Here is a 26,153-nt window from a genome sequence, read left to right as displayed (position 1 = left end):
TCTTCCCACAGCGTAAGCACAGAAACAGCACAACAACAACCGGCATTTCTCCCTCACTCCATACAGACAGTCTCCCCAGGAAGAGAGCCTGACTCTACTTGCTGCCTGAGAGCATCACTTTCCCCTGCAAAAACACGTCTCCTGACTCTCTTGTATCCTGGCTGTTGAAGGACTGGGATCGTCCCCCACTGCAAAATTGTTCTGCTGTGCCCTCTGCCTTCCCTTGGCTGAGAGCTCTTAATTCTTTCTCGTGAGCGCTCAGTCACCACCTTTGCAGTCAAAAACAGACAGAAGCAGCCCTTAGTGCTGGCGGCTGCCTTTCGCATCCCCTCCTTCCCACCCCACAGATAAAGCCAGGAGACCCGACGCCAGCCCGCGAAAACTAAGTCAAAAGCCCAGAGCCCCAGCTGACGCAGGTTGTGCTCTCTTCGCAAATTCACAACTCAAATGCTAAACTGATAAACGCGCCCGACCTTTTTCCGACAGCTACTCCAGCTTTCTTCCTAGTGCGAACAAAAATAATTCATAGTTAAGAGGGGGAAAAAAAAGAGAGAGAGAGATCGAGCTGAAAGAAGACAACACAGCCCACCCTGGCAATAAGCAATCTGCAGGGCAGGCGAAGCCCCTGGCTGCAATGTTGAGTTAAGCCCATATATCAGTGACTGGTCAGCCAGTGTCTTACCTGTCTCTGTGGGGAGGTGTTCTCTATCCATTAGCTCACTGAATATAACCATCCTTTCCTGCGGTCCACCAGTGAGAGGGACAGGGACTCACAGAGCCCCCTCTCCCCTGCTTGCCAGGTCATTCCAGCTCATCTCGGCTGCCTCAGCGTCTCAGCCTGCCTGCTCCGAGCAGGCAGAGAACGCCAGGGACAGAGACGCGCAGAGGAGCTCCTACATCCCTGGCCAGAGCCGGCGAACCCTGGGTCTCACTCAGCTGCTGCTGTCGCTGTGAAGTTTGTTCGTTTTTTTTTTCTTTCGGTGCGTGTGTGTGAAAGAGAGAGAGAGAGCGAGTGTGACCGTACGCACGGAGCTCTCCTGGCTGTTCGAGCCAGCGGAGTTGCAGAAAGAGAGAGAGAGAGACCGAGAGGATGCTTTTCGCTCCTGCTTCGTCTGTCTGCATCGATCATGTCAGGAAGTGGAGGAGGGAGTGTCTGAGCCTTCCCTTCCCCATGACCACAGACAGGTGAGGGTCCTGGGGGCAGGGGGCGAGGGGGAGGTTGTGCCCGAGCCGGGCTGAGGAGGCTTCACAAGTCTCTGGACGTCCCCTCTTCTCTGTCCGCGCAACTCATCCTCGGAGAGCGCCGCTGCCTTAGTGCAGGGGGTTATCAATCACACCCGGAGCAGGACGGAAGACAGCCGAAGGGTATCCGCTTTCCTCCTGTAAATCTCAGTAAGAAACAAAGACCAAAACTGCCAACAGGAAAAGAGAAAAGTCAGCAGCCCAACCTGTCTGGTAAGAAAGCTTGGGCACGTGTTACCCTCAGTGTGAAGAGAGAAGTAAAACCAATCGGCCAAAAATACAAAAGAAAATCTGTTAAATGTTGAATGCGACGTACAGGAAGCATGCCAAGCATGTAGTCATCGTTGATTTTGTTTTTTTGTCTTTTTTTGCCCCCCAGAACGAGGATCTCTGGTTTGAAGCCCTGGTTTGGTAGAGAACCGCTGCTGGCTTGGCTGAGACTGAGATGGAAAAGAGAGAGAGAGGAAAAGAGAGAGGGAGCAAAATAGAGAGCCGTCCAGGCATACAGCCTAGAGTGATAAAGGACTGGGGACGTTCACTGAGGACAGGGAATGCATACTGAGCAGCCGTCCCCGCTCCGAGACGGAATGAAGCTGTTCTGTGTGCGACTGTGCCGCTTTAATGGCAGAGCCTCTCTGGGCACAGAATGTGTTACCAGGGAAATCCTTTTCAGGGTCTTGTTTACAGACGTTCCCTTTCACGCCCGCACCATGTAAGCGCACGCAGCGATCGCGCTCCACTCGAGCGAGCGCAGGGAGGCGAGGCGGCGGCCAATCCCGGCCCTCCCAGCCGGCGCGCGGCTGGCGCGCGGCGCGCGGGGCTGCCCGCTTTGTATGCGGGAGGGGACGCTCGCCGCGCGGCGCCTGGCTGACACCTCCCGCCTGACATGAAGTGGATGCTGTTCTCCCCCGGAATATAATGGAAACGCAGAGATCATTTAGCCCGAACTCTGCCTTAGTGTCCGAACAGTTGAGGGAGGAGAAATATCAGCCATGGATGAATATTAGATTCCCATTAAACAGCAGTCTGAGCCATTTATGATTTTTGTAGGCGTCTTGTAAGGGTCTTGTGTATGAACTAGCCTGGTGGCTGTTTAATACCTTATTTCGAGTCAATCCGTGTGGAAGAGGATCTAACGTGATTGTTTTTCTGCCTTAGTGCAGTCTGTATGAAATGCAGCTCTTTAAACCTAAAGCTGCTCTATCTGCTGTAGAGTCTCATTTCAATCTCTGCCTTACAGGTGGGAATGTTGAAGGAGACTAGCAAAACCTCCGTTTTTCTGAACATTTTAGAGTGCAGGTGCTGGTATGCATACAGATTACACTCATCACAGGTATGCAAATAATATTGTTCACAGTGTTAACCCTACAATACCTGACCTCTACATATAAAGTTTTCACAATGTCATTTTCTAATCCAGTTAATGTACAGTATGTATTTTGTATTCTCACCTTAATGGTCTGAATCTTGGTTACATTTATAAAAGTGTATTTGCAACATCATAAATTGTAGCAATATGTATTTTTAAGACTCCAGCAGTAAAAGTTTGGCACTTTTTCAAAGCTCCTAGTGTTAAAAAGTGCACCAAAGTGTTTTCCCTTTTCTGTTTAAAGTTTAAGTACACTTTTACAGGCAAGCTAGGAATCATACAGTATATGAAAATCTTTCAGGCTTCTGATACTTATACCATACTTTCCAGTACCCTGTGTCAAAAGCCCTGTTTCAGAGCTGAGTGGAGGGAAATACTCAATTAATACTGCCTGGGAGACAGCCCTGTCTGGACATTGCACTGGGAGCAGGCTGAGCAGTCTGTCGCTCCTGCTTATGTTGAAGAGGTGCTGTGCGATGATGGGAGTTTTGGGGAACCCTGCACACCAGGCAGCGGGTCAGGACCCCGGAGGACGTGGGAATGGGGGGTGCTGAACTGCGGAAAGCAGGTGCAGACGGGAACTGAGTGTGACTGGGAACGGAACAGCGAAGGAAAGGGCGGGGCTCGAGTCTTCCTTTCTGATTGAGACGCTGTTCCGCTCTCTGGCCGGAGGGATTTCCTCAGAAAGATTCAATTAAGGTATTGAGGGCCTGAAAGCGACATAGACGCAGGGTTAATGAAGTGTTTGACCTCCTGCCTGCTGGGATGTCTCCTTGGTGATGAGGGCGGTACTCTGCTGTCCCCCTTCTGTGGTGCACACCCCAGGATAGGACGCAGCAGGCCAGAGAGCAATACGTCATTTCCAGATCTCCCCTACAGCAGGCCTGGGTTCCCCATGCACCATGTTGCCAGAAGAGTTCTCCCTCCAATCCCTTGAAAAAGAAAATACAATGAGATCAGTGCTGACAAACAAGAGATACAGAGAAGTGGGACAGTTAATAATAATAATAATAATAATAATAATAATAATAATAATAATAATAATAATAATAATAGTAATTCCTTACAATTATACAGCGCTTTTCTGGACACTCCACTCAAAGCGCTGTACAGGTAATAGGGACTCCCCTCCACCGTCAGTACGCTACCCACACACCAGTTCTCAGTGGGGAGGAGAGCAGAGTGATGAAGCCATTTCAGAGATTTGGATTATTAGGAGGCCATGACTGGTAAACGCCAGGCGGAATTTGGCCAGGATGCCTGGGTAACACTCTTACTCTTTTCGAGAAACGCCCTGGGATTTTTAAAGACCACAGAGAGTCAGGTTTTACGTCTCATCCGCAGAATGGATGAGTACTTGTGGGCACGTGCTTTGGGGCAGTAGTAAAGGTTCTGAACTCCAGACAGGAGGGGTCATGGATTCATATTCCAGGAGGTGAATTCTTACCTCAGCCAGGAAATTGCACCAGCAATCCTAGATGGATGAATGGCTATCAAAAATGTGTTTGTAAAAAAAATAAGCAACCCTTTTGGTAGAAGCACCAGTCAGTTAAATTAATAATTATAGCAACAGTACCAGAGATGCCTTAAGTTAGACTTGCAAAGTGACCTGCAGCCAGTGATAGAAAAGGCCAGAACAGTTGAGCTCTAGGTCTAATGTTTTGCTTGAGATTTTGATATGTTTGCCATGTGGTTTCAGGCAGCCTGGCAAACTTAAACCTTTTCGCTTCTCATTAAAAGAACTTAGCATGATTTGGCATTTGTTTCCACCTGAAGGTGAAGACAGACATCAAATGTTAAAGATCACAGACACATATCTGCGACAAAACAACCTAATAAACTTGTTTTCTCCCTGCGCTCTGCGTATCTCTGCCAATTCCATTTAGGCTCAAGCAGGACTGCTTTGATATTTCCATTCGGATATCCCGAGGCTTTGCTCTGCATGCTTATTTCAGAACCGTTTCTGGATATTCAGGTGTACATGGAAAAAAATATCTCCCTGATATTTTCCTTTCCCAGATTCTCTCAGAAAAATGCTGGTTGCAAACGAGCTCTCAGTTTATCAGAGGATGTGTAAAGTACTGTGGTCTGAGGAAGCTCAGCTGAAAGGTCCCAGTGATAAACATGCCTGAGGCATGCATATTATTCCCCACATAAAAAAAAAACGAGTCACTTATAACATTTTTCTAGCAGATCCACTAATATTTTGTTGCACAGATATGGTACAGGCAAATTCATATAACATGCAGTAACATGTGGCCAGTGCTGAAAGCGATACAAGCTATACATCTGTGGCTCATGCTTTGCACCCAGCTGCAGATGGTGCCTTGTGAGACTGTCTCCCATTTATGTCGTGGAACCTGGATAAGCATGTGCCTGTTCACTGGTCTCTGAGCCCTAGCTCACATGTCCTCCCATACCATCCCACAAATGTGCACCGAGGCTCCGGTCTCGAGAGTAAGGCATCCACTGCATACCTGTCACATTCTCATCTCTCAAGAAAGCTGCTTGAGGACCTGTGTCAGGCTGCCATACCATTTTTACAAATGGAGATCTGTAGAGTATAGACAATCCTTCACTCCTTCACTCCAATGGATTGGTCTGTTGTACATGGTAACTCTGAACCAATCCTGCAAGACTCTTCCTGGTGTCCATCTGGGTGGTCTACATAAAAGCTTAACTCATCATTAAACAGGACATATATCAATGGCCTCAAGGTGTCCACGAATGAAGTTAAAATATACTGTTACAAGTTCATCATAAACAGTACTCAGCACAATAAACTGCATGGATAACTTTTCTTTTGTTCTTAATTCCAGGCTTGACATTTAATAGGTTGAATCTAATCACCTGTGCCCAATCAGCTCTCACTAATGAGGTAATTTTGCACTCATGCAACAATGTCACTTGAGTGTATCACAGTCAACATCAAGAAATTAATGACGCTAAAAAATGATGCGACAAAAACGCGATTTCCAAAATCAGTCTGTTTTATTTTATTAAAAACATCCACACATAAATAGAGTGACAAGTTTGTTTTGATGCTCTGTATATATAATGTCATGTGATAATCTCTCTAATTAGTTCTCAAAAGGAAATTAAGCAGAAAAAAAGCAGAAGAGGACTGATGAAAACCAATTTAGTCAAATATGCAGTTTTATCATAGTTTTATCTGATTTGCATTTTCCTTTTTAATAATGGCTTATCACTGATTAAGCCTTTTGCAAAATGGGGGAGGGGGTCAGTAACCTGACTTTTCAATTAGTCTGAATGAGTGAGCAATCAGCTCGTTGGCTTCACAGAATTCGTACAAATGAAACCCATAAAGCTCCTAAAACTTTACTATTGGAGCTCAGTGGGGCAAATCTATGCACAGTAGATGTCACCTGTTAGACTCTGCTAATTGGTGCGGTGCTCTGAACTGAAGGGAGTTAACTCTCAGAGAGGCCAGATGTCTGTTTTGTTGAGTTTTCCCGGCTAATAGCGTAAGTATGTCAGTGCTTAATAAGGTACCCTTCCTCTGGAATCCATACGATGCAAATGCCTGTCCTTTGCAAAAAAAAAAATCTTCATAAGTAATATCCTGGGGAGATACAGACACGAAATTAAATACAATTTGCTTCAGTCAGACAACATAATCTAGTTAATACCAGTTTCCTAGATAGGAAGTCAGTGTTCTGTCTCTCTCTCTCTTCTAAAAATGCCTTGAAATTTAATCTGTTCTGTAAATTCACGGTTACCTCTTCAGTGTGAACGAGACCTTATTTTAAAGGCCATAGGGCGGATTTCGCCGGGAGTAAAGGCATTTAACAAATAGAAGAAAAAGGCAAAGGGGAGGGTGGGCTGCTTCTTCAGTGGTGTTTGCTTAACTGAGCTCTACGTCCAGGACATTTGAAGATCTCCTTTATAAGGGGCGGGGGGGCTGCAACTAGCAGGAGAACGCAGGGCTCTTGAGTCTAAGAGCTGAAGAAGTGGCCAAAATGTGAGCGGGGGAGGTCATTCCTGCCCGGGCTGCTGCTGAAAGAGATCCGCTTGCCAGGGCAGCAGGGGGCACAGCTGGATGGGAGAGTGAGGCTCGCAAAGGGGGTAGGCAGAGTGGAGAGACGTAGAGAACAGACACCTGGGAGCTGGAGAGCTCGGATTGAGAGCAAGCAGAATGAGGGGATGTGGGGGGTTTGGTTTTGTGTACCCAGGGCTTCAGTGTACTTTCCTCTTGGCCAAACCCTCTTGGGCATCCTGAGCGTACTGCTGAATCATTGTCTTATTTTTTTTTTTTCAATGCATTGATCTGTTAAAGTTGCAAAGCAGTCAGTTTCCTTTGGAAGGCAGCGTAGCCTGCTATTCCTAGGGCAATAAAACCCTGCTTTAAGGCCATTTCCCTGGCTGTTGAATTGTGGATCAATGAGCTCATTCCCGCATTTAACCATCACCGGGTTTTCCTTCTCCTGGCCTTTGTGTCATGGATTACGTCCAGGACCTGATTACCTTTATCATGGGAATATGGAAAACAGGTCCTGATAATCAATACTATTTAAAACCGGAGTCTCATCCCCATTTCCTGGAGGGACTTGTACTGTATCTTTTGGTTGTCTTTCAACCTGAGTAGTCCATTAAACAATTAAACAAATTATTTTCGAATTGAGACAAATGTAAATTGTTTCCTTAGGTTGCCTTGTATAGTTGATTACATTAGATATTCATTTCCACCCAGTACCCACAGTATAACACACCTCAGAGCCTGCTTAGAAATGGTGCAGTTATGCAGCTAATTAAATAATAATGTAACGGATAATGTGGTTGGGGAAAAAAAAAAACAGAAGACACTAGGCCCTCCAGGAACTGGATTTGAGACCCCTGATTTAGAATTAGGGTGGACATAAACAATAAAAACAGAACCAGTGGTTACGAACTATGGGAAATATACAAATTCATAACTCTGATCCACTTCACTGTGTTAGAAACAGACCGTCTAGAAGGGACTTAATTCTGCCTCACAAATATTTCACTGAGGCAGCCAGCTTTGCAAACTGTTTTGCTTTTAGAAGAGCTTGTGATTTGGTAAATGTGGGTGGAAGATAAACCCCAGTCGATCCTCTGTCCCTACTAGCATGCTCCAAGCATGCTCCTTCAGGCCTAAAAACACCCCATTGATCTCTCGTGGTAGAGTCCAGACTCCCCAGACTGATCACAGCATGATAGTAAGAGTGAAGCCATGCTGTATTCTCCCCTATTACTCCAGCATGGGCTGCAGACAGGGAAGTTTTAACACTGGGGAGCTGGTGTACTGAATCATGTGAGACACAGTGGTGATGCCTTCAATAAAGCTGAAATTGAATAGCGAAGTGATTGACAAAGTTCCTTTGAGAGGAAAAATAAGTATTCAGATCTCACCTGTTGGGAGGCCATGAGCCAAGCGCACTGGAATTTCCCATGTTACCGAAGGAAAAAAAAAATACAGTATATGGAGGGCAAAGCTGAAAAAATGCACTGTCAGGAGTTTAGCCGTAGTGATAGATGGTCCTTCATGACTTCACAAATATCCGAGTGCCTCCAAGCACAGTGACGTTAACTAATGTTTAGCGCAGTGTATCATGTTTTGTGCGGGTTGGATATTTTTAACTCCACTTCTTTTTGTAGAAGAGAGGAATTCTAAAACGAGCCCTTCATAGTTCCCTATAAATCAAGGCAGGGGTGCTATAGTAGACAACTTGAGGCCGTGCACATGTGAATGTGCAGAATTCTCCGTGACACGTGGCAGACTGTGAGTGTGCATACAGTACAGAGACAGTGGCTGTGCTGAATAATCGTATTACCTGTCATGCCCCCCCTGCGCACTCCCACTACCACCTCCACCGGTGACCTCTGTCTTAAATGTCAGTCCACTTTCCATCAGGACAGTGACCCTAAACAGCGCGGACAGCTTGGGGGAAAGGAGCAGTTTGTAATGCCCACGAGAGGCGAGTCAGTGGATTAGTCATTTCTTTCAGCAGTTTTTAAAAATTCCTCAGTATCACAGAAAGGACCCTTTGTTAACCAGTTCTAAACACGCGTCGGTACTCACGGCATCAGACTGCACATCTCAGGTCGCCTGCAGAGCCGGTACCTGATTGTACCTGTCGGATCTTTCATTTAAATGGCTCGCAGAGAGATCGACTCACGTTGAGCCCAACCTGCACATTGGGAGGTGACCCCTCGTGAATTTACTGTCCCCAACGGTGCCATTAGCTCTCCTTCTCACAGTCACTGTTGCCTTTCTGGCTTTGCCGCCAAACTGCCTCCTATCCATTACTTTCTTTGCCCTGCTTGTTGATGGCCCTGTCCGCCACAGACGGCACGGGTGTCTTCCAGAAAATGAAGCTGTCTGTCTGCCGTTCCCTGAAGCCAGCGCCTTCTGACATCTGGCAGCTGTTGATTCTGACCTGATAAAGCAGCTCATTAAACCCAAGAGCCTGCTGGCCCTGTCTGCTTGCGTCGCACTGACCACATGACCAGAGGTGGCCAGAGCGCGTGGGCCCAGTTCTGCCAGTTTGGCAAATCAAGCATTCTGACAGAGAGCATGACAGCGAAGGCACCAGCCGTTTCTTTGACGAGCCGCACGCAACAGTACAGACCGAGGAGAGCTTGATTTTAATAGGTCTGAATTGGTAACAGGCTCAGTTGTTAGGGAAACCTTACTGTGAACTGAACATCTTACTAGAGATTGTCCTGCTTGCTGATTTTTTGGGTGTATTTTTTCCAGTTATAAAATAAGACAGAACATTTGACTTGCAAATCTTTAATGCTGGCAAGTCGCCCAGTTATCAACACATTGGTAGGTTTATCATTCATGGACAATACTGTCTTAGTGTCAGAGAAAAGCACAGGCAGGGACTAAGGAGAGAGGAAACCACAAGCAGAGAGATTGTTAACATTGACAGTTCCCCCTCAGGCTAGTCTGCTAGTCATAAGCGAAGGATTTCCAGAATGCCAGGGAAGATGAGAAAAGTTTAGGCCTTTCTTTTGACAGATTTCTTTATTGCAAACATAGTGTTTGTGACTCGAGGAATGTTTTTCAAGGACTAAAGACCATTGTGAAAACAATTGGATGACTAAAATAACAGCCTCACAATTAGTTACAGATTTCTTTGTCTGATTCTATTATCCAAAGTGACTATAAGAATAAGAATAGGAATAGGAATAGGAATAAGAATAAGAATAAGAATAAGTACATTTGGACAATTTACTCAAAGTGCTTTACAGGTAATAGGGATCCCCTCCACCACCACTAATGTGAGGCCCCACAGTGCCATAGTGCACCAGTACATTTCCTACACACCAGCTCTCAGTGGGGAGGAGAACACAGTTATTAAGCTAATTCATAGATGGGGATTATTAGGAGGCCACTATTGATAAAGACCAATAGGAAATTTGGCCAGGACACCCGAGTTACTCTGTTCAAGAATTGCCCTGGTATTTGAACCCTCATCCATCCAGTTATAATCTAGGAACGCTTACCACAGCCAGATGCATTTGGAGACTAATCATGGGCAGACCACACTCTCATGCCTCCCATCTTCACCACTCATTGCTGGCTGGTCTGAAGGCATTTTGGGCACATCAGGACTTTTGAAAATAACGCCTTTTCCTTGTATCTACAAGGAATCTGGCTTAACTAGTTCCTTTACAGCAAACAGAATAACCGGGAAAATCTAAACACATCAATATTTTTTTTTACAGAGACAGAGAGTGACTCTGAACTTCATACTGCCAGTTAAGCTCAGCAGCATGTTCAGGAATGAATTAAATATTCATGCTCCATCTTATTTACACATTTGGCAATTCACGTCTGTTCAAGTTCTAGTTGCAAAGTTGCAACTAGTTGCAGGACTAGGGGTTAGAAAGCAGCATTTCCACTCACAGCTGCTGCAGGAAACAAATACTGTAACAGTTTGTCAAGTACACAAGAACATTTTAAAGTTGCATATTCATTTGTTAATCAATTGGACTTTTCTGTTACTTTTTTTCTCTAGTGGTTGCAAAGTTGGTATTATGGAATTATGGAGAGCACCACATTTTACAGTTCATATTTTCACATTTTATCACATTTCTTCAATAAAACCTTTGAAGAACCCATCTCAAGGTTTTAACCACTTAGACATGTCAAGCTCAGAGTCTTGCAGGCTTGCAAATGGAGATTGGCGCACTATATATCCTGTACAGAGCTCAAAACTCATTCCTGCTGACAGACGACTGCAGACCCAGGTAATTAAAGGTAGAACTGTGCACTCTCATATTTGTAAAAATTTAACGGCTGTCCGTTTCATACTGTGACCAGCTGCCACATTTATGAAAAGAAGATAAATGTTTCTGCAAACTCAGTATTCATGCCTTTTTATGAGGTGCTCCGATATACCCAGCACAGAATCCTTTTTAGAGGCTGAGATTTCAGCGTTCAAAACAAGACAGCCGACAAATAATAAAAAAAAAAAGTGTTTTGAGAAACTGGAGAAAGATAAAACCTGAAAATCACCGGAGGAGAAGAGCCTGGAGTTCTTTCAGGATTGTGAGCCTTCAGTGAAGAATGAAGTGGGTCCTCCTATACAGTATGTGAAGTGCTTTGGATTCTTAGAGAAGAAAAGTGCTACAGTATATAGAACCTGTTGCTATATAGATACCTATTGTCTCTGTGTGCTTGAAACTTGTTCTCCATGTGTAAAAATGCATTGTTCCGTGTTTTTAATTGAATGACCACATCTCATCCAGCAGCTGAAAAATAGCTGCATGAGCTACATTTCAGAATAGTCTTTCTTTTTTTCTTTGGTTCACATACACATATACAAATATAACAAGTATAAATGCATAAAAATAGGCAAATACAGTGACTAATTAATTTAAAGTTATGTGCATATGTACAGTGGGTGAAACTAACACTAACAATTGTAATGCAGTAAGAACTGGGATCCAAGTTTGATTAAATTATTTAATTGATTTTTACAAGGTGCTTTGATTTTTTCCATTGTGATGTGATCTAGAAGTAGATGGAGTTACTGAGATCTGCTTTTCCAGTTATGTAGTATGATTTTCCTTGGCAACATTTTCTTGGCCATCAAGTCAATGAAAATGGTTTGTCGATCTTTGGGAGGTGGGTCATAAACCGAGAGACCTCCCAGTAAAATGTATTTATTTATGACAAAATATCCTCTCTCCAAGTCATCGCCTTTAGCGCAATGAAAGATGTCAGTTGCAAACTGCAGAGCTCCTGGGTGGTGTGTGCTCATGGGAAACGTTAGGTCACCCTTCCCAGGATGCAGTGCTGCAGTTACTCTGCTGGCGGAGCCTGACACGGTAGCGCGGTGTGATCTGTATGCTGAGCCTCAGCATTGCTACGCAGAGGGAATGAAGTATCGAGCTTCAGAGCAGCCGTCACTCTCTGAGTAATCTCCCCAGTGAATGAAGGGGCGTGCTGGGGGGGGGGGCAGGGGGCACCCGGCCTGTCACTCTCCTGCCTTGTATGTTTTTATGAGATCCATTAAAAAATCAGCAGCAAAGAGCCGTCTGGCACGAGACAAAGAAAAGCGTGACTCTCTGCTCTTTGTGCGAAGAAGGCGCTCATGCTCTGCCCTGACTGCAAGGAGTAAAGTCATTTGAAACATATTGTTGAACTTGGACGGGGGGGGGGAGACAGAGAATTAGTCTCTGCCTCTTCACGGCAAACCCAACAAGCCACGCAGTTCCTTCTGTACAGTGGGCTGCTGCTGCTCGCAATGTCACAGCAATTCTGGATTCTATAACCGGGAAGAGAAGCCATTCAGCTGACTGTTCAATTACTCTTTCGCCGATTCCAATGAAAATCAAGACCAGGACTCATTGTTACATATAATAATGGTTACAGCGGTCTGTGTAGTCATAAATGTCAATACCCTCTCTGACAGTCTAGTGCATATTGCAACCAATCTTGTTCACCTTGTTAAACAAAGCCATTTGTCAACTATTAAATCATTGCTGTAAATTATGACTAGAAACAACTGCTCAGCTGTAAACCCAGTGAGGGAGAGAGAGCAGCTTTGCCTCTCGCTGAAGGTCAGATGTGCAGGCTGCCTCTTTCATGCGTTGATTAAAAACTGTAGAGCACGAGTGAAAAACGAGGACCTTGACAAGCAGTGTTGTAGAGAAAAAACAAGAACTTTTTTGAAAAAGGAGGGGGAGGGGGATCACTGCTATTAATATAACGAAATGAATCATTGTTACTCTTTGCCTGTGCTTTGTGGACCATGCTTTCAGGCAGCACTCAGAGGCGCAGCAGGAGATACTCGGGAGATTCAAGAGGTTGTCTCCTGTTCGGGGAGAAGGGCCATTCAGGGTGGTCGGAGCCTCTCCATTTCGGGGTGGTTGGAGAGGGGTACTGCAACTTGGAAGCTGGGCACGTGCCGCAGGGAGGAGGGAGGGGTGACAAAAGAGACAGGCCTTTCAGCCCCACGGAGTTCACTGTTTGCCCCCCACTGAGTGAGGAGGGAGGGGGAGGAGAGCAGAGTAATGTAGCCAATTCATAGAAGGGAATTATTAGGAGGCCATGATTGGTAAGGGCCAATGGGAAATTTGGCCAGGACGCCGGGGTTACACCCCTAGTCTTTTCGAGAAACGCCCTGGGATTTTTAATGACCACAGAGAGTCAGGACCTCGGTTTTACGTCTCATCCGAAGGACGGTCCTGAAGTCAATACTAGGTGTGCTAAAACAGCCATTGTCAGGATAGAGCTTCCCTTCAAAGGAGGCAATACTCAGGTAGTACCAAGCCAATTTTTTAACCTGTGCACAAGGGGAAAGAAATATAGCAATCCATTGAATTCTTCAATTCTTCAAGCAGAGCAATCGGGTTTTTGTACACAGCGGACAGAGAGTATTTTAAATACGTTTCACTGTATTTCCTTGGCACATCTCCCAAACATCGCAAGACCTGAACAAATACAGCACACTTTTCCCCATGAACCACTGTTGCAGGAATATTGAGAGGTGGCTGCTAGCAAGCAGAAAATAGATCCTAGCACATTCCATTTCATCGCGGCCTATCACAAAGTAGTCATTGTAAAGGCTCTTCAGGTCTTCAGTGAGCCATAACCAACAATTTTGTCTTTATTTCAGCTACGGCCTTAACAAATTCCGGATCCCTTTAAACGACAGTACTAGCCATGAATCTGATCGGTTCTGCATTTAATGGGGATCTGCATTCCTGATTTCTCAGACTAGTTTTTAAGTCTCAGCAACAAAATACATTCATTGACATTATAGAAAAAAAGGACGCATTTTGAAGAATGCACAAAATCCCGAACTTCGTGAAAGTTGTGCAAGACGCCATGTTGTTGCAAACTCACATTCGAGATCCCACGAATTGTGACATGTTGCAGCCCTTCCTGCTCACTAGTTACTGTAAGGACTGATGTAACGGGATGTTCGAGAGAATTAGTACAGGTTGTGCAGCAGACTTCACCACAGAACTATTCCAACGTGATCTGCATGCGAGTTAACAAGTAAGGAGCATTTGTGGGCAAAACAGTTTTGAAGTGGAGAACAATACTTCTAGTGGATTAAAAGAGATGGTTTCCCAAGCCTGCTTGTTTACAAATGTCACAGGGCCACCTCGCCTCACGGGAAGTTTGCTTGCCTCGTTCTGAATCGCAGAATACGGCGCTGTGTGTACCTGGAAATTTCGTCTATTTTGTGATGTACAGTAAATTGGAGGTTTTACACATGACTGTCTACATTTTACTTTGATTGCGGTTTGAAATGCACTCATCAGTGCTGATTCTTTCTAAACCCCAAATATGAAAACAGCGCTACCCCCCTTGGTTTCGGGGGACTTCTAACGCACGTGTCCCTTTATGTCTTCCTGCCGAACAAATACAGTGCGTTGAAGCAGCGTCCAGGGGTCAACTTAATCTAATGCCCCGGAAAATTCGACAAGCTCCCATTCTGGTCTCCTCTTAGCTGTCATTTACAATCAGAACCGAAACGACTTCCGCGCACAAGGGGGAGGTGGAGCACTTGTACAGCCGCTGCACCGAAGGGATTAATCATGCGCTCGCCCCCGGTCTCACTGACTCACCGCCAGCGCGGAGCTCTATTCTGGGAGCCGCGCTGCTGCTGGCCTATTGAGTGGCACAATGGCGCTGCGACTGCAGTGGAGTGCTCTCTCGCCGCCGGAGGCAGAGTGGGCAGTTTGTGCGTGGTCATCACCCCCTTCTCCCGGAACACCTGCCCGCCCCTCTCCTTCCGTTTCCCCACCCCGCTCGGACCCGGTGAGCGAGAACGCCGAGTCCGAATGAGATTGAAGTTCATGCGGTAGCTTTTACTCATGCATCAGACCTTCTCTTTTTGTTAATAGCAGGAACATGCTGTGTCACTCTGAAAATCTATGATTAATAAAATTATGCTGCATGCTGAAGTCTTTTTTTTTGCCGTGACTAAGTCTTTCAGCTGTTTTTCTCTTTTTTTTTCTAGGGAAAAGAGGGAGGAGAAGACTCTGTGAGTTTCCGTTTCTTTCAGTATCCATGTGTTGTGTGTGGTTGAAATACCATTATATAGCAACACTCTAAAGAAGCAGATAATGTCTGTATAGTGCTTGTCATCCCACAGTGCTTTAGATAGGGGATGGGACTCACTTTGCCCTCCATACCAGGGAATTGTTTGGGGAATTGTGGTCCAAAAATTGTGTGCTTGCTTCGGCAGCACTTATACTAAAATTGGAACGATACAGAGAAGATTAGCATGGCCCCTGCGCAAGGATGACACGCAAATTCGTGAAGCGTTCCATATTTTTTACTTGCACATTGTCTATTGTTTGTTTGTACGCTGTCTTGATGCACTGTTTGCACTTTGTTTTGTTTTTTACACTTGTTTTACAATGGAGAGACTTTCTGTAAGTAAGAATTCCATTGTACCAGTACCGGTTACATATGGCAATAAAGTTCAAGTTCAAAGGGAAGACCGCCACCTACTGGTCCACCAACACACATTACAGCAGCAGTAGATTTTCTTTAGAGCTCTCCAGTCCTAGTACCAACCTGGCCCAATCTTGCTTCACATATCAGTCCAACAAAAGTTACAATGTTGTCAGGAAAGCATTGTGTAATGAAGGCTGAAATGACTGCTCTTGCCTCCTGGACATAGTTAAAATGTTGTAAAGGAGAGACCTTTTTAATTCATTTTCACTCACATGGAATTTAACATGGCTCAGAGAGGCCAAAGAGAAAAATCTTTGTATAATTCATCATTGGGATGAGATGTGCAGCTTTGTTTTCATTTTTCTCCTTTTGGGATCTGCTTTTAAAGCCGCGTCGAGCAGCGTTTTGTGTAATCTGACATGGAAAGGCACTTAGTAATTGTCTGATGTGTTGATTCTCAATGCAATGTTGTACTGAGGTGTCAGTTCCTCCAGCAGCGCTCCTTCCAGAGTCTGGCATTGCCTGCAACAGGCACAGAGCTAGGTGCTCTACTGCTACACTAGAAGATGATGCAGTCTGTTTAAGTACCCCTGTTTCTTACTCAATCCGGCTTTCGACAAGCTGGTGTGAAGAAGCTGGCGTTTTAATTAACAAAATGCCAATTTTTCCCCGACCTCCAGCATAGCAGACATCACTGATGGGGATGGGGTGGTTGTTAAAGTTTTGTTAAACAGCTGTATGGTTCAGATTTGTCTGCTTTGTTCAGACGTAGTCAAAGGGAACAGTTGGAGTGATCTGTGTGTTGGTGGTGGAGGTGGAAAGCAATCATTCAACCGAGTAATGATTGATGACTTGGAAGCTGATTGATTGTATCTTCTAGATACAGTAGACTTACTTGTTTTAGATTTGCCTTGGTTACACATGACAGAAGTGCAGGAACCAACCTATGGCTAACGTGCATGTTTGAGCCAGGCCTGAGTGTGAATCCAGTACATGATAATGATTATGTTTCTTTATTAGCCCTATACAATTTCTTGCATTAGGAATTCATCTTTTCACATACCCCAGCTTTTCTCCATGGAGACACAGACACACAGACAGGGAGAGAAGCTTGGGGTCAGAGCGCAGGGTCTGCCATTGTACGGCACCCCTGGAGCAGTTGGGGTTAAGGGCCTTGCTCAGGGAGTAGGATTCCTCTGCCGGCCGCGGGATTTGAACCGGCAACCTTCCAGTCACAGGCACAGATCCTTAGCCACAGAGCCAGTGCTCTGCCCTTTGTCATCCCTGTGCTGTCATCATCATACCTGCCCCCTCACTTCTAGAAGTGTGTTCATTACCATTGTGATCATTCGTTTTTCTTCCAGCATAACACCACCAGCTGTGCAATTTTCAGGCTGATTAGAACCTTCTTTTGTTTTAAATCCTGCCTTCAGTGGTGGCTTTGGAATTGGGAAAATTGTGAAACAAATTGTGGAAAATTGAATGTGGCTTAATGTATGTACTACAGAAAGTTTTTTTTTGTCTTGCGCAAAAGGGATTCGTTGAAACAATTCATAATATAAGCAGATGACTTAAAAACCCCAGAAGTTTTATATATTACATTACAATCTCTGGTGGGATTCGGAAGATTAAAGGTTGAAAAAAGGAATTGTGCTCATTTTTGTTATTGTGTAGTTTATCTGATGGAGTTTCTCTTTCTCAGCATTTCTGTGCAGCCGGTTTCAAGTTATGCACATGGTTGTTTTCTTGAGTATGTGTTCTCTTCTCCCCTTCTGTCCTCTGGTGTTTCATCCAAATCGAGTTAGAGATCTGCGAACAGTCGGATTTTGATCCAGATCCGGGTTGCAGGCGCTCCTGTGCTCAGACCTGCGTGTCTGTGATGTCGAACGGTAAGTTATACTCGTGGATTCATTGTGCTCCTTCTGCCTGGGGGGACGTGTCTTTGAATTTCATCCTCTGCTGCACGTGAAAACATGTTTTGACTTCATCGATCAGCAATCAGTCTAGCCTCCAGGAAACCTTTCTTTTCTTCCCCATGCATAATTCCATTCACTGGGTTATAAAACCTCCAATCTGCAGTACTTGTGAACATCTCTTCATTTATAATGGAGCACCGAAGGAGACAGATGGTGGGACGTGAGAGGAGGGAGAATGAAGGTTGCCACATCCGAGTTAGGCCTTTAAAAAAACTGCACTCCCTGATAATGGAAAGAGAAGTCACTCCAGGGGGTACTCTTGTTTAGAAAGGTCTGCCATTGTTTGCCTGCTCCCGACAAGGTTATCAAATGAACAGTGACAAGTCTGTGCTGTGTGGTAATTATACAGTAGCAGCGCTGACGGGGCAGGGGCGTGTTTGGAGAGGCGGCGGAATGGTGCCCCGGCAAACGGCGGGGTCCCCCCAAGTCCGTTCTGAGCGGCACGCCATCTCGGTGGTCAGTGGTCAGCCAGTCTCCTTTCCCCTTCCTCTCACCTGCTGTGGATGCAGCACAGAGCCCAGCCGATCGCCGTTGGGCTCATTAATCCAATCTGGGCGGCGACACTGGGGTTCATTCGGGCAGCCGGAGTCTCCACATGATGGAAGAGAAGCCGTGGAGGAAGTTTGGAGGAGATAGCATCCAGGCTTATCCCAGTACACTCGGAGACCCAGGCTGTGAGGGAGAAGTGAAGCCATTCGGTCTCCTCAGTTTTAGTCACTCAACTCCGAGAGGAGTCATGCCTCTGATCTTTAAACTCTTAATGGGGAACAAATAAAATTTGTTTTTCGCCAATACTTTTGTTTGGGTTATTTGCTAACATACCCACAAAACTGAATCCAGTAAGAACATCTAAACCATAAAACCAAGATCCAGGAAGAAAGAAAGGTTCTTCAGCTTTGTTTTTCTTTGTTGCAGCACACAGATCTTACCATGCTGTAACTAAGAATTGCTTTAAACATCTTAATTACCTTCATGATTTTGTGTACATATTGAATGTTAATACACACAGCAAAGAAAAGAACAGCAATTCATTCCCCTAAAATGGCTTTCTACAATAATAATACCAAATTAATATCTCCCTGACCATATGTATACATGGTATGACCCTGACTTTCTCAATCTCATCCACAAACAAAGGTGGAAACTTTAGTAACACACAGGAATTGTTGATGTATGGAATGAACTGCCATGCCCAACTGTCGCAGCAGAAATGCTATGATCTTCCAAATTTCACCTTAATGCTGTGATATTCTCTCCTAGTGAATAGGAAAATAGTCTTCGAAGGGCGGAAAGGCCTGTTCTCATCATATAATCGTCCTGTTTCATGCAAGCGCACCGAGTCCGTCCCGAGAGTCAGACAGCGCTGTTAATTAGCCATCCGTCTCGTTTCTCTTTCCTTTCGCCCGCTGTCTGCTCAGCGTAGTGGACGGGCGATGACGCCGAGGATAATGAGCCCACACAAGCCTTCCTCCTGATGGCTGCCAAGACAGTGTGCCTGCATACAGCCCTCTCCAGCTTTCTGTTTTTCAGACAGTAGTGGAATCAGTGCAACATGAGGTTCAATCTCTGACACTTCAATGGCCTTTTGAAACAGAGCTGATTACGCTCACCAATACAGAGCAGATGAAAAAAAGAGACTTTGGATGCAGACTGCCTTTCTGCATTCCCTCTCTTAAGCCTTTTTATTCTTGCTTAAACGATTTGCAGATTTCTGCATAGTAAAGCGTCTTCTTGCATGAATGCAGAAGCTAACCCAAAAGCTGTCACATGCATACAGTTCAGGGTTGACAAATTTACAGAGTATGTCCTTGGCTTCAGTGTGGCTTCAAATCAGCGGACGTTTCCTTCTTTCTCTTCGGGTAAGAGTTTAAAGAGGTCACTTTGTGGCAGACAGGGGCTGATACTATCAGAACTGGCTCAACAGGAAGCTGTCCAAACGGGTTGTGTCCATTCTCAATAAGATCAGCTGCTCATGTGAGCAAAAGACTCACTTTCACTAACCAAAGCTCAGGAGCTTCTGCTAATAGGATTTCCTGCCGATTTATAACTCGCCTGTCGGGTTCTTGAGCATCTGGCTTTGGCTTCGCCCTGGAAGATGAATGTGATGGTTTTCAAATGTTTTAATTAAACGTTGAAAGGCAAAGCCAGTGAGCCCAGATCTTTGACGTCAAGCCTTGTTGTCAAACAACTGGCGCGTGGAGAGACTGCTGAGGCGCTGGTTACTCCTCTCTGCTCTGCGAATGTGTTCGTACTCATTAAGTGAGGTCTGCACATCGTTCTCAGCGTTCCTTCAAGCAGATTATATTATCATTCTCATTCCCCGATAAAAAGCCATCCGTAATGTGGACATTTCATTCGTGCTTATATGAATTTCTATTTATAAAATGAAGCTTCATTTCTTTACCCTGTTGAGCTGAGTGTGTGTGGGTGGGTTGGTGCGCTTTTCCTCCTTTGTCTGTTTTTTTGTCTTCTTCCAGCTGTTGCTTGTAATATTACAAAACATAATGCATGTCCTAATTTGCACATAATTAGAAAGCAGTTTTTATAAGCAACTCAAGTATGTGTTAGGGATGTTTTAATGATCTTCTCTCAGCAGCGCAATCTGTCTCCTCTAACACTCTGGGTTTTGGGAGCTCCTCTTGTGCACCATATACCATATACGCTGTACTTGTTGTAGCGCTGGCTAGCATATGGAGCCCAACCTGAAGATTTGTCATCTTGTCTTTTAGTTGTGGATGCATTTCCTGTTCCAACAGCAAAGCCCTATGAGTAATTGCACTCCCACTCTTAATGGGATCATTGAAACATTGAGTAAAACCAGTAAGGCTGTGTGTGTGTTTGGGGGGGGGTAGCTAGCGGGCTCAGTGGTCACTAAAGTCTCTCAGTATGGGATTGGGGGAGTCCTTTTAATCATTTGCACCCCATCACTGTCCTGGGGGAAGTCTGAGTGAGAGAGGCTAGGGACATTAAGCAACTGGTTTCTTGCTCAGTTCTGCAGGATTAGCGAGTGTCTTACGAAGGTGGCCAAAGATTCCATTGATCACATGGGCTAATTCGGCATAGAATTGGTCTGTTTAATAATTGCACACTGCTTTGGGATGAAAACCCGATGATTTTGTTCATGGGGATCTGCCTTGGAGAAACCAGGTCAATAGAAGTTCTCAATGTCTGTGCATTACACCCAAACTCGTCTGTTTCTCTCCCTGTAGGTTTATTTTTTTTCTTTCTTTCTAGTGTTTCTCTCTCCTGCACTCAAGGAATCTACTTAGTTAATGTTGCTCAACACGACTGTGTGTCCTTATCACACACCACTCAATGCTCTCGTCATTGGAGTGTGCAGGAGCACAGGCACACTGGGAATACGCTAGGAACCGGGAAACCATTAGTTTCAGCACTGGAGGTGAGAATATAGGCAATAATCATGATAAGTCTGCCTTGGGGAAGACAGGCCGAATGTCAATTCAGGAACTTGTCTCATCTTTGCACAGCAAATAGGATTAGCCCTTGTTTTATGGGTTGTTGTCATTGCAGAATGAAGGGTGAATGAGCCAACAGGCTATAGTGTATCAGCAGTTCATTACAGGTTAGGAAGCAGCAGGATTATCTAAGGAAGGAGCACGGAAGAGGAGCCACCTGAGAGTCTGGGAAAGCCCAGTGTGGATTTCAGGCAGCATTCCCGAGGAAGATCAGTTTCAGACCCGGTGGGTGCAGGGGTGGATTGGGTGACACTCTCTCCATTTCTGAACTAAGTTAGAAGGAAAAAAATGCCACATTTCCAGAAATGAGACCCCAAGGATTCTCAGTAAAAATCACCATTCCTGTGTTTTTTTCCTCCAAAGCCGCATACTAAGAGGGGGGCCGAGAGAGACGAGGTGGAGGGGGGTGGGGGGAGGTGGGCTATGTTTTTCTGACTGACGTGCACCGTCAAGATATTTTGCAATTAAACTGTCTTCCCCCGAGAGCTGCTCTGTCTTCCTCTGGAAAGGAGGAGAATTAGAAAGGAATTATACAGAACAGGTGCTCACTGGCTATTTAGCATTGTACCCCAGCTGCCTGAGAGCAGAGGCCCTGTTTGAAATCCTGGGGTGTGTGCGCAGCGAGGAGCAGGTGGCTGTTAGCCTGCAGGGTGGGCACAGGCTGTTTCCCCTTGCTTTGGGAGAGCAGCTCCTACTTTCAGCACCCTGGAGAGCAACCGTGAGCTGGAACAACCTGTTGTCCTGAAGCGTGGGGGGATAAAAAAACATTCAACCTAAGAAAGAGAAAGTGTGGTTTAACAACTGGTAGATTAGTTTGCTAATTTAAGATACAATGACTACAGTAAATCCCTGTCGTATTTTATGCATATATGCAGAACATATAATTCCATTACAGTCTTGGGTTTTGTTGTTTTCAGCTAGCCCCTTTTTTTTTGTTCAACAGTTGGAAACACGGGAATGATCATCCTATAAATCACAAATACAGAGTAAAAAATGTGTTGCCCACTTACACGTACTCAACCACAACATCATCGCAGATGAGTCAATCCACTTAGAGAGACCGTAGCCTGATGCTCACATGACCCCCATTCCCCATGGCGCTTCTCCACGTTGCGAAGTGATAGCATACTCACCCCAGCCGGGATTGCTCACAGCATCTGATAGACAGCAAATGGGAATCTGGGCCTTATGTATCAGTATATTTTATGTCTGGTGTTGTAGCTCCCATTCAGGCGTGATACACAAAATTACCGTAGTTGCACGCTTTGGCCATGAGCTGAAAAGCAGGAGGTAAAAAAAATAACACGAATTTCTGGAATCAGAGTTAATCTGCAGAGACAGAAATAAAAAAAAATGTCTCTCTAAGCAGCGGACGTACCGAAGCGTGTGTGAGGCAATGAATAATGCAAGAACAATAATACAATCTTATTTATGAGCATTTTTCAAGAAACTCAGTGCAGGAGCTGGAGGCAGATAAAGCCAGATGCAGCCAGGTGACCTTACACCGCCCTCTGTAGATTTAAAGATTAGATGTTGACTGGGAGGGGAACGGGCTCTGAAAGGCACCTCATCGCTCGGCTCAGGCGCACATTCCCCTCCTGCTTAATCAGGCCCCTTGTTTGTTTAAAACCTCCTTCTTCAGCAGGAACTTACCGCCGTGAAATTAAAGTTTAAATTAATCTTTTATCAATTCTAATGCAGAGGACCCAAAGAAGAGAAGAGAATTTGAATGAATTACTGAATAAATAAATAAATGAAAGCACGAATGATGGTAAACTATGTCTGGGTGAAGTCTGTGCATGATGAAAGCTTGGTATACTGTACATGAAAACGTTGTCTAGATCCTGAGGGAAATCTGTCTTCTGCTGACAGCCCAGCCCAGTCCTGCTAACCGGTCCTTCTCTGGTTGCTCTCTCTTTCCACTGATCCCCAAGCTGCTGTGCGTCAGTACTGGAAACCTGGTCTGCCCACCCAGAAACCTTCTGTTTGTAAGCAGGCTTTTCCAGGAGAGCCTTCACCTGGGTCTCTACATAGCCACTGCTTGGTCATGACACTCAAAACCATGTTTTTGTGATGGGCCGGCATAGCTTATTCCATGCTCCAGGAAAACAAAATCCTTATTCCTGTTACTATACATATTCTTTTTGCAGCACACACAACGTCCTAATACAACCATCTGTACTAGAATATCTGATTTGCTGAATTGAAAATAAGAACAATCAGAAAGGTTCTTCCAGTGGATATAACCACTAAAGACGTTCACATGTACTGTAGGCTGGCCTGGAGCAGGAGCATCTTAATCCATTTTTCTAGAAGGATTCTAGTTATTATATTTTTATATTATTTACATCATGACACTATAATCCAGTTGCAAGAATTCAGATTGTGCCATTAGCTGCCTATGCTGCAGTGCACACTCCTGCATGAGTTTGGGAAGGGCATTGCACTGTGAAAAATGGCATCTGATCTAGCAAATACATGCTTGGGGACAGCGTGTACAATCCTCATCTTTGTCCGGCTGGTATGAGGGTTAATATTGGTAAAGCACAGTTGATTGAAATCACAGATTTTATCTCTTCTATACCCCTCCCCAGAAAACAGGACCCATCTAGCCTACTGTATTTGGTTACTAGTTGCACACTGATCTGAGGATCTCCTCCTGATGTTTTTTGGATGAAACCAGGGTATGAACAACATGGTAGGGATACTTAATCCAGATACCCAGAACCCTCTGCATAAAGAAGTGCCTCTTGTTCTCAGTTCTCAGTTTTACAGTAAATGCACATGACTGTGGTTTCCACTTGAGTTCTCCGGATCATGTTTCACGCTTGATTCTGAAGTAATCCCCTGGGCTCAGTATCAGTATCAGTATCAGTGAGGATTCTGAATTCTTGAATTGGATCTCCTTGTATCATAGGTCCACTCCATTTGGAATTGCTCATTTTTAATTTAAAATCTCAGACATCAAACACAGTCTGTCCGCAACTCATTCACCAATTCCGACACTAATAAACCTGACTGATTTTCTTTCTAGGAAAATAACTCTGGAAAAGCAGATGTCTGTCTACTCACTAGTGGTCCACACAAGCAGTACGTTTCAGTCAGAAGCAATGCCACACTCTACACAGCTCATAGAGAAAACAGGAGAGCCTTATTTTCTTTGTAACAACCCCAGATAAATACCAAGATAAACCTTCTTTGTAATCTCTTTTTTTAGCACATTCAGGAAAAACAAAAGGAAATCTTTATGTGCTTCATTAGCAGAAAATATATTTTTTAAAAACACCCCCTCTCTGAAGAATAGAGAGTGCTGATATGTGTAATTTGGGTATGTTAATGAATGGCAGTATCAGTGTGAAGGTGTCACACAGCGGCCATTCAAGAGAGCGGTAAAACATGAAAAGAGAAAGCATGGAGCAGCACAGGATAAATAATGAGGTCATTAGCTGCGATAATAGGGCTGTGTTTTAATGATCTTAAGAGTGAGATAACACATTACATTTAAAAAAAGAGAGAAGTAGTAAAGCGATAACTCAAGCCTAATTCCCCCAGTCAGAAAAGTCATTTCTGCTCTAATTTTCATGCGAGCGCTATTTAAAATTTACACGTTACATTCATCAGAGCCTCCCCTCTCCTGCTGTGGCATTGCTATATAAAAAACACTGGGAAAAGTACGTACCCAGAAGAGACAACATTTCAAACTTTCAAAATACTGTTACAAATCGGCGGTTACGAAAAAAGAGAATTACAAAAGAAGACCAAGCAAATGAGTCAGTAAGTCAAATAGATAATTATAACCCCCATGTGTTAAAGATTTGGCACCTGAGTTCTTTTCTTCTCCAGCACAGCTTTGTTGAAAAGGGTAATAAATCATGCACGCTAGGTTAAACAAATACAAACAATGACAAAACACACACTAAGAACACACAGCTCAAACTGTAACATACAAGTTACTCTATTTACAAACAACACTTCCCAGAGATCTACGTCCTGGCCAACCAGAAAAACCCCAGAGTGCTACCAGTTATTAAAATCCTATATAATACCTGCTGTAGACAGGTCAACAGAAGAGATAAAGCCGTCTTCTAAACCAAGCAGAATACACTTACGGTTAAATCTCTCTCTCTATATAAATCTGGATGCGACAAACTGAATCTCCCCTTTCCAAAAATGCATCCCCTAAATAGGAGAGGCCGTTTTTAACCTAGGGATTCTCTGTACAGGAAATCAGAGTTTCTTGAAAACAATAGAATGGCCAGCTCTCTTAACAAGAATCTGTGTCTTTCTGTCTCTTCCCATCTTTTTTTTATCCTCTGTTCCTAGACTGTTGATAACGCTCAATCATTTACTAATTCCTTGGATCAATGTGTCTCAGAAACCCTTATACTTGGCCAACACCTCAGTTCCTTTCTTGCTTTGAAGCTCACTGACACTATCTGAATGTTTGACCCTTGTTCCTAGATTCTTGAGAGACTTCAAGAGCTACTTCCAATAACCATAGCAAGATGAATCCAACAGACTCTGTAGCTCTAGAATGTAAAAAATGTGAATGCAAGGAATATAATGAAGTGTGTAGTCTCTTGTTTCTCTGAGTGTGGACAGAGTACACTGGTTGTAGAAGTGGTCTGTGTCTCTGTGTCCGCCTTCTGCTCCCTCCTACCCATTCTGGGGGATGCTGGAGAAACCTGATGGAGAAAACGGGTGGCAATCAGATCTCTGAGAACAAAGATGATCCGTCGCTTCCTGAGGATGCGACAGACGCGGGATGTGATTCCACGCAAGGGACAGCTGAGTCTCCAACACGGATTCGCATGACACTCTCTCAGAATTTAGCCAGGTTTACCTGAGCTGCCGATATACGCTTCCAGCAAAACAACCCCATTCGAAACAGTGCTGCCAATCAGAGGATGTTAGGTGACCTTGAGAGAATTCCGCCTGCAAAGCGTGCTTCTGCAAAGGTGCCAGCTTGACAAGGTTACTTTCTGAGTGCATATTGTCCCATTCAGTGCAACAGCATGCCTGAGATGTGCCGTTAAGCCTGAACCTTCAATATGCAGCATGGCTTCTGCCTTGCGCGAAGTGGTCTGTCAGCCCAAGAGATGAGCGATCCCCTTCCTGATTACCTGTCGCCAGTTTCGCTGACAGGCAAAAGGGGCTCAGTCTGCCAGGGACAA

At 44.7% G+C, this 26,153-nt stretch overlaps 1 protein-coding gene, 1 long non-coding RNA gene and 1 other non-coding gene across 4 annotated transcripts in view; 2 read left to right on the top strand and 1 right to left on the bottom strand.

Moving 5' to 3' along the window:
• Window positions 1-793, bottom strand: part of frmpd3 (FERM and PDZ domain containing 3) — a 103,586-nt gene extending 102,793 nt beyond the window's left edge. For both annotated transcript variants that reach the window (XM_069193589.1, XM_069193591.1), the window contains exon 1: window positions 683-793. The gene's annotated coding sequence lies outside the window, so the exon portion shown is untranslated. The remainder of the gene's footprint in view (window positions 1-682) is intronic.
• Window positions 794-14,715: 13,922 nt separating this feature from the next.
• On the top strand, window positions 14,716-18,295 carry LOC138240982 (uncharacterized). The gene is made up of 4 exons (XR_011190160.1): window positions 14,716-14,882; window positions 15,085-15,108; window positions 17,333-17,416; window positions 18,013-18,295. It is a non-coding gene; the product is annotated as an uncharacterized lncRNA (long non-coding RNA).
• LOC138241107 (U6 spliceosomal RNA) lies at window positions 15,297-15,403 on the top strand. The gene has a single exon (XR_011190301.1). It is a non-coding gene; the product is annotated as a U6 spliceosomal RNA (small nuclear RNA).
• Window positions 18,296-26,153: the final 7,858 nt, after the last annotated feature.

The sequence above is a fragment of the Lepisosteus oculatus genome, chromosome 8 (genome assembly GCF_040954835.1).
Source record: "Lepisosteus oculatus isolate fLepOcu1 chromosome 8, fLepOcu1.hap2, whole genome shotgun sequence".
In the NCBI taxonomy this organism is placed as follows: Eukaryota; Metazoa; Chordata; class Actinopteri; order Semionotiformes; family Lepisosteidae; genus Lepisosteus; species Lepisosteus oculatus.
This window is presented reverse-complemented; position numbering and strand designations above follow the sequence as displayed.